This window comes from Misgurnus anguillicaudatus, chromosome 3, assembly GCF_027580225.2.
Source record: "Misgurnus anguillicaudatus chromosome 3, ASM2758022v2, whole genome shotgun sequence".
Classification (NCBI taxonomy): Eukaryota; Metazoa; Chordata; class Actinopteri; order Cypriniformes; family Cobitidae; genus Misgurnus; species Misgurnus anguillicaudatus.
Genome location: NC_073339.2, coordinates 44,467,237 through 44,476,207, shown reverse-complemented (window position 1 = coordinate 44,476,207; position 8,971 = coordinate 44,467,237).

Here is an 8,971-nt window from a genome sequence, read left to right as displayed (position 1 = left end):
TGTACACTACAAAAATACACTTGTTGACTCTCACAGTCAGAGGCATTCGGAAAAAAAAAACTTTTATTAAAGATTTAAAAAGATTTAAACTTTTTATTTTTGGCACTACAGAACATATGCAGCAATCAGCTGCGCTACTAAAACATTCAAATAAAAACATAAAACAAATGGTTTTGCAACTCAATTGAACCTACTATTTTAAGTTTTGAATTGATAGGTTGACATAACTTATAAAAACAAGTTGAATTGTTTAACTTAGTTTGTTAAGTTAAAGTAACATAAAATTATATTTTGCTCTAATATAATTTTTTGTAGTGTAGTATCAAGCATATTTTTACAGCTTGATACACAATCAACTTACATAAAACTAAATTTAAAGTATGTTGCATAAGATAGTGGTTCTCAAACTGGGGGCCCTGAGATGGTGCCGGGGGCCCAATTTAATAACAATTCATAAAATACATTAATTTATCATTGTGTAATTAAACTTAAGAAAAATAATGCTACTAACCAACAGCACTACTTTGTATAATTTAATGTTTTATTTAATTAAAATTTCATGTTTTTGAATGTCGTTAAATGTTTTTGGGGCAGCCATGAATGGGAAGCCCCATGCCGAAAAAGTTTGAAACCCATTGGCATTGGATATTAAAAAAGTTTAACACATCAACATCAACACTTTCTGTTGCTGAAACTTTCAGTATCTAACCTCAAACAAATAATTCCAAATCAGCTCTTTCATTACCAGACCCTCATGGGACGCCCCATCAAGCAAAACCAAGAGACCCTAAAAAAGAGCGAGTGCATTTGTGCAGAGAAAGAGAGTGAGCGAGAGACAGAGAGAGAGAGGGGGGCAGCAATTGGAAAAGCCCCCAGAGCGTCTCTTTGTTGGTTTTAGCCGGGCCCCGTCGCTCATGCGCTGTTCTGAAGCCCAAATCTATTCAGAGTGCTCATCAAGGCAGAATACTCAACAGGAAGGAAGGAAGCGGCCCATTCTTTATACACCCATTGTCTGACCACCGGGCTTAAGCAATCAAACAGTGATGTGCAGAGAGACAGAGAGGGAGAGAGAGAGAGCAGGATGAGGTGCTCGATGGGGGCAGGGAACGAGTGAGAGGGAGAGAGGCGATGGTCTGCGTTTCATCCTTAAGTTTTTATCTGTTGCTTTGGCAGTCAGAGTTCAGTTCTGGCAATCCGTGCATTGCAAATGCTGTTGCTCTGTGAATGAATTAAACTGTTTTTATACACAAACATACTTTACGCTAATAACTTCGTAAAAACAAAACTTGGCAATAAAGTTATCTTCAAATTATTATTTAAGTTAACTGTATCTCAAATTGCTCCGCCTTGGAAGTAGCTGACCTGAACCGTCGACCAAAAGTGTACCTGCATCGCATAATGAATTATGCTTAGACACATGGACGCATTTGGAGCGCAATGATGCATAAAATCCTCCTTGCATTCTGTTCAACATGCTTAAGTGAGCTCAGGAAGCAAGCTGTAAACATGTCACATTTCACCAACTTGCTCGCCAACATTGTTTTAAACTGCTGGCCTACCAAGACGAGTAAAAAACGCATAAGTGTTGAATAATGAATTACGACCTATGTAAATTTCTAGTAACACTTTATAATAAGATTGCATTTGTTAACATAACTTAAATAGATTTGTAACACTGACTACGTATACATGTACGCCAATAATGTGATTATTTCCAATAGGACTTGGCATAAATTGAGCTACAGTAACCTCTTTACTCATGTTTACATAGTTTTTATTTTTTGATTATTCGCTAATGATTGTGCTTATTATTCGCACAAGGCAGATATACTGTCCTCTGTTTTAATCTACTTACGTTAAATGACAAACATGCTTATTTTTAACACACGTGCACTTCAGTTAGTGCGCTATAGGTGCGATTAAAGTGTTGGCATGGCCATATACTACGATTAAAATTGGTGTACGCCACTTGTTTTAATACGATTATACTTGCTGCGATTATGAGATTAATCGCATTCTTTTTACCGAAGTAACGTGTTTACATGAGGTAAAGTATAAAAGCAATATCGGCAAAATCCCATTATAATCACATTATGAGCATGCACGTAAACATGGTCAATGAAAAATATGTCTAAATTTCAACATTTGATAATGCATTTTTAAAATCAAATGCACGATGCATTAACATAAACAATCAACATTTGTAATGTTATTCTTATTTTTACTTTTAGCTAATGCGTTAGTAAATGTAAACTTATTGTAAGGTGTTACTTTAATTCTTGCTATAAGCGTTTGTGTTCATGTAGGCCTATATGAAGAATGCTTCAGGCCTTATTGTTAAATGAAATCCAAAATTAGACACTGTGATAAAATCACAAGGTGTAAACAAGCACACAAGCCTTATGTGCATTTGTATTTCCTTTTCCCTTGTAAACTTATATTGTAAAATTGTGCTGCATTCTCTCTCTCTCTCTCTCTCTCTCTCTCTCTCTCAACTCAGGGTACATTCTAAAACTCGTCCTGACATTCCTGCCTGAATGAGCCCTCGGCTTTACTAAAGGCAGGGAAGATTAAGTTTCCGACAGAAAGAGGGATGAAATTCCATAATTGCACGGTCTATTCTCTTCCACCCTTCTCATACACCTTCCCACCCCTTTCTCCTCTCAACAACAAGCACCATAACTTACATAAAAACCAAGTCACCACAAAAGACAGTAATGCAATCATTGGATGTTTTTATTTCGATCACAATGGCAGTATATTACAGTATGAAGTATGCATTTACACCCTGTCATTTCAAATCATATCTTCGTGCAAAACAATCTGTGTGGTTATTTTTTCTTGCAAATAATTATTTTTATTTTAAGTGAAAGCATTTAATGAATGATATCAGTGCTTATACATTATTTGTTTTAATCTAGCGAATGCTAAAATTGGTGAAATAAGCCAAGAAATGTGTATTGAAGAACCGATGAGGTATTTTTTACTCAAGACGGCAAGAACTGCTTAAAACACCTTAGCAACTGCACAGCAACACCCTGGCAACCACAATGGTGCCGTAGAAGTTCCCAGGACATACACTGTAAAAAGTGAAAAGTTTGATCAATTTAAAAAACTAATTTTTCAACTTATATATTTTCAACTTATACTTATATTTTAAGTTGAAACAACTTAATTTCTTTTCTGTGATACCAATCAAAGTATTTTTAAGTTTTGCTTTTTACATTGTAGTTCGGGACTTTTGGGTTTCTGTTTGAATCTTTGCATATTTACAATATACAATAAATATTTTGTTTAAGACCTTACTAGGACCTTAAGATAAAAAAACAAGTTTAATTTAAAACAAATCGGCATGCAGGTATATTTGCATGCTCATATACAGGCACAGGATATGGACAAGGCTCTGAGTAAGCAGCAAGAAAGCACCTCGCTTTTTGCGTTTCTGAGAAACTTCTGCTTGTCTGCCATTTCCTGTGGAAACTAACCTCACGATCTGTCCACAGACGAACAAAGACAATGAATAGACCACACATCACACCCATCCACAACTTTAAACATCACCAGTAAGATGAGATCAACGTACTGCATTGCTTCGCAACAAGCGAGTATTTTGGGAGCGAACCTGAAGGGGAAATAAGCTATTATAATGCACTTATATTATGCACTTCATTTTGCTTTAATCTGGCTCTCTGGCCGCGGTACATTCAGAATTACACATGCACTTACTTGCATTCATATTTCTGCACACAAAAAAGGCGAGCACACACAAAGACATCAAAATGAGCATGCAGGGACACATGGGTGCGCGGCAGAACCGTCGTGAATCCCGGGCATATCAATTATCTCCCTTTGAAAGAGAAGAGAGCGGAACCGACACAGGAAAAAGGTGAACGCTGGGCCAGCGAAACAAGAAAGGAAAGAAGCGCCTTTAACTTATGTAATAGGCGTCACTGCGCATTAGGGCTGGGGAGAACTTCCTAAATAAATAATCCAGCCTGGAGGGAAAGGAAGGAGGGGTGGGGACAGACGACTAGAAGGGCAGCGGTTTTGCCTTCGGGGTTAATTGAGTTAAAAGACACGAAGGAGCCCTGAAAAAGGCCCGCGTGGTCATTAGGGCTGGTGGGGGTACGGGACTCATTAGAGAGGAACCGAGGCGGGGAGTCCATTGGGCTTTTGGAGAGCCGGAAGGCCGACGGAGAGCCTCGAGGAATTCCTGTTTGTAGATTGTAGTTTGGTTTTGTCGCCCTTCTTAGACAGCAGTCAACTGTCTGCCAGATCTGCGCAAAAAAGTCAGCAGCTCCGGTGCAGATCTGGCCCGAAGTCGGGGTTGCAGCAGATTATTCATTTTCGATTTGGTGTGAGAGATCTACATTTAAATGTATGCAGACATTTGGTTTAATCCAAAGCGATTTACAGTGCATTCAAGCATTTATGTGTGTTCCCTTCGGATGTTAACTCCTGTTTCAACTGGTGGCTAGTTTTACCTTCTTACGTTTAAACATATATTAATATAAAAATGTAGTTTTGCATGTTGAACACAACAAGGAGATGGCCATATAAATGATATGAAAACCCATCGCCAAGACCTCTCACGTAAACAGCGTCCCGGGCACGTAGCCCACACGTCTGCTGGATGTATGAGGTTGTCAGGCGAAGTGTAATCACAGCACAAGACCAACACAACAGGAAAGGCAAAAGTTATGCATGAAATGTCAAATGTTTGTCTCGATCACAAACACGACAAACGTAAGTGAGCCGTGTAGATCTGCAACATGTCATGTCAGATCACAACAAATCGTGTGTCGTGTTAATGATTAATTTCTCCAAATGTGCCCAGAGGAAATGTCTAGCGCCCAGCACTCGTCGAGTTTGTTGATGTGAAATCAACTTAGTTTGAGGTGTTTCGCTATTGTATTTATTTAGTTACATAAAAATAAACTTGATTGTGAAGATATAACATGGAAAATTTTAGCTAATTTTGTATTTGATGAGTTCATACGGAAACCTGCGACTTTGATATCGTGGTAAATCTGACCACCTTAGGCATCACAATCTTGGAAAAAAATCAGCAATATCACGGTGGGCATCTCATCAAATGGAATCTTTATTTTTGTGATTATTTGATCTTTTTTTGTACATACATTAAAACTAAGACAGAAACTAAATAAAATGTAAATCAAATAGAGATGTTTCTTTGAAGTTCCTCAGATTTGTCTTACAAGAAACAAACCTTGTTTCCTGGACTTTTATGTTGAAATCAAAAAGGACCCTTTTACTAAAACATATATATATTATTTATAAAGAAATATTGTATTATATGAATAGAAATTGTGATATTATAAAGACAGCATATTGTTAACAAACTTAAATAATCGGCTACACACAAGCTGGGTTTCCATCACACTGATTTTATCAGTCTGATCTCACGAATTTCCGTTTGATAGTCACAGATTTTTTTTGCTAATATTTCCGTGGCCCTGCCACGTACTGTCTTTTTCCGTGGCATTCTCACGGATTGGTTACTTAACTGTTTTGTCCTATTTTCTTACCATTGTCGTTTCGCTTTTGGGTTAAATTTACGTAAGATGACATCCTTACCCAAACCCAACTCTAACCCCAACGCCAGGGGACAATTGTTTAAAGTTTAGAAAATATAAAAGAATAAAGCAAAAAAATAGGATAAACCAATACTTAAAGTGACATACTAAGGCAAACACCAAATCTAACCCTAAACCGAAGCGACAATGGTTTGAAAATAGGAAAAATCAGTCAAGCAACCAATCCGTTAGAATGCCACAAAAAAGACAGTCCGTGGCCAGGCCCCGGATATGAAAATTTAGGGCACACCTTAAATCATTACTGAAAAATACTAAATAGACTTTACTCTATGGAGTTGCTGCACATGTCATTATGCACAATTGATGAAACTTTTAGAATAGGAAGTTATGAACCAAAGAATCATACAACCCCCTTAACTAATTCTAGGCATAAACATACATACTTATACAATAACTTATAATCAGATAGCATACTGTAATTACATGGGTGGCAGGGCAATCTACATACTTGTATCCTTTAGACGTTTCTCATTTTTTATCCGGTTTTCCCTAACTGGGCACTGATGTCTGAAACCTTTATTCTCATCTATAATGTTGTTGGTGTTAATATAGGCTAAAAGTTCTCCCGTTCTCTTTGTCTCTCATCTCTGCAATGTTTAATGTGGAAGGGCCACGGAAAAATGCGGAGATCCGTGAGAATGCCACGGAAAAAATTCTGTGACTATCCCACAAAACTTTGTGAGATCAGGTTGGATTTTATGCACATTTTGAAGTATCTCATATGAAACGCCAAAAATTCGGATAAAAATCCATTAATTTACAAAACCGTTTTTAGGCTTGCTTAAGGTGGTTTTTAATTTTTAACTGCGAAAAAGAGTAAATGCAAATAATGGGAGATGGAAATGCATTTGCAGAATAAATTCTGATGTAGCGAACATTAAACCCATGTGACGGATCTTCTAGCTGTATCAGCTGACGTTGTCTTTACCATGCAGTATATAGGTGTTGACGTCATCGCAATGCCCATACTGCTAGTGCCTGCATCAAAAATTTGGCATTTCTTCGTTTGTGCACACCATTCAGTTTAGCAATTACAAGCTGCACTGCTTGTAAATTTATAACTTGCCAAATCGTAACTGAATGCATTCCTGTCTCCATTTTCGAAGCGTGCCTTGTTTAATTTACTGTTGGTTACTAGGTTACAAATACCACGTCATTCACTCGGACAACTTGATGGAAACGCACCTAATTCCCATTTGTTTGTTTTTCCTTTTTTTGCGAATTTTAAAAAGATTCGAAACCCAGCTTTAGACTTTTCACAATCTTTTGCTTTGTCTTTTTTTCTTAAAATTTCCCATGGACCCCTTGGAACCCCCTGGGGAACCTCCAGATTTGTCAAAGTGTTCAAATAAATTAAGTTCTTTAACTCGCTTGTTATTTCTAAGGAATCTTATAAGAAACATTTACGACAAAGTTGAACCTCCAATAAATCTCCTGAGCTCTGTTAAAAACAAAACGTGTTTTCTTAAGTGTGAATCTGTATTGAAGTCTATGGAATGGCATAAAGAGGAAGCTATCATTTACAGTCGGTCGGCCAAAGTACCAAAGTCACAGAGCCCCTCCGACTGACATGTTGTATAATTAACGGCCGACTGTAAATACCCCACGTCCCCCTCCGTCCCACAGCTAACCTATTCACTTCCCCTCAAACAGGCAGCCGGTGACAGACAATGGCATTCTCAAGAGCAAGACGAACAACAGCATTTAACACGAACCGTTCAACAGGAAAAGAGCTCTTTAGCTTTGGAAAATCATTAACCAGACCGCCACCAGCCAGGCGACACCAGGGCTGTGATCTGCTTTGGAGCTTTAGGGCTCTATGGTAGCGACAGAGATTATGTGTACGCTTCCTAAACCAACGCTATCCGTGTCTGGCAGAATCCCTCTCTCGCACTGCCTCGACAAACAGGATCAACACCAAAAGCCCTTGACTCACATTGCTCAGAAGTCTCCATGTCTCCACGCTACATCTGTTTCCAAACACCAGCAGTTTCTTAACCGAAGACGTGCCGTTTTTATACATTCATTTGGCCCAGACGTTATTTGACTCACTGATGAACAAAGTTGTCACATCTAAGCTTTTATTGTCACTTCAAAGTGTTGAAGTGCTCTTGTGTGTGAGCTCAACCAACTTTCATGTTCGGCCTTATCTTCACGAGGAAGCAAAGGCTCTGATGTATAAACAAGGTGGTTAAGTTTATAGCTTTAGTACCGAGAGCAGGGCGCCAACTGCTTCATAAACGGCCGCTGTGTCGCAGACGAAGACATCGCTGAATAATTTGTTCTTTATGTGAGACACTTTCGCTTGTTCGGAGTGATGATGCCTGTACAAAAAAATACAAATTAAGCAAGAAAAATAATATCTAAATAGGCAGCTTCGAATGTAATAAATGTCTTAATCTAGTGAATCAGTGAATCAGAATGAATTATGTTAGAGATATTGTACAGGCAGCCGGTTGATATCACAGAAATAAGCCGAGACAGTGTGATCAGGACTTGACGTAAAGCAGAGCTGCCTGTACATTATCCTGCTTATTACACAGCTATTTACCTCATAAGTAAGGTAAGGAACATTAAATATTTATTTGAAATATTTTATTCGCTCATTTTTAACGAACGCAGACCTTCCGCAAGGAAAACCCGTTTATTTTTTATTCAATCATTTGATATTAAATATATCATTAAATATAATGTCATATATGTTATTACAAAACATATGTATATTTAATTTTTGTGTAATATTAAACTGTACCTGTCAAAATTATTTGCAGTTTGCGGTTGTTATCTGGGAATAACAAATGTCCCATCTGGCCAATTAGAATCAAGCATTCCAACGAGTGATAAATATAAAATACTGAATTCCACATTGTTTTTACATTTGAGAAAATGATTAAAAAAATAAAAAAGTATCAAATATTTTACTAATAAAACCTCCAGCTGATTGGTTCTCAAAGCTGGCAGCGCAGCCAATTGATTTTTCATAAATCGTGACCTATTTAAATCCATTCTGTCCTGGTTCATATCAATGCAGCGGACCATAGGATTATTCCTAGCCCACCTCTTCCCCAGCACCACCTGCCTAGATCTGCTACAGGGGTTCTCCCTATTTCCTTGCAGCAGGATTTATTTCTATCCTCTGTAATTATATGCATGATTCAGCAAAAGTCTCATGCAAGCAGCAGCAGCATAGCAGATCTAGACAAAGCTTATGTACATTCCATGCTACATTAAAATGCTAAAACTACGAGAGTTGTTGTATATATCTTAGATGGGATATGTAAGGTCAAATCAAGCACAATGCATGGGTAACCCGTCGGTTGAATTGGGGTGAGTAAAGAAATTGTCACTTAAGG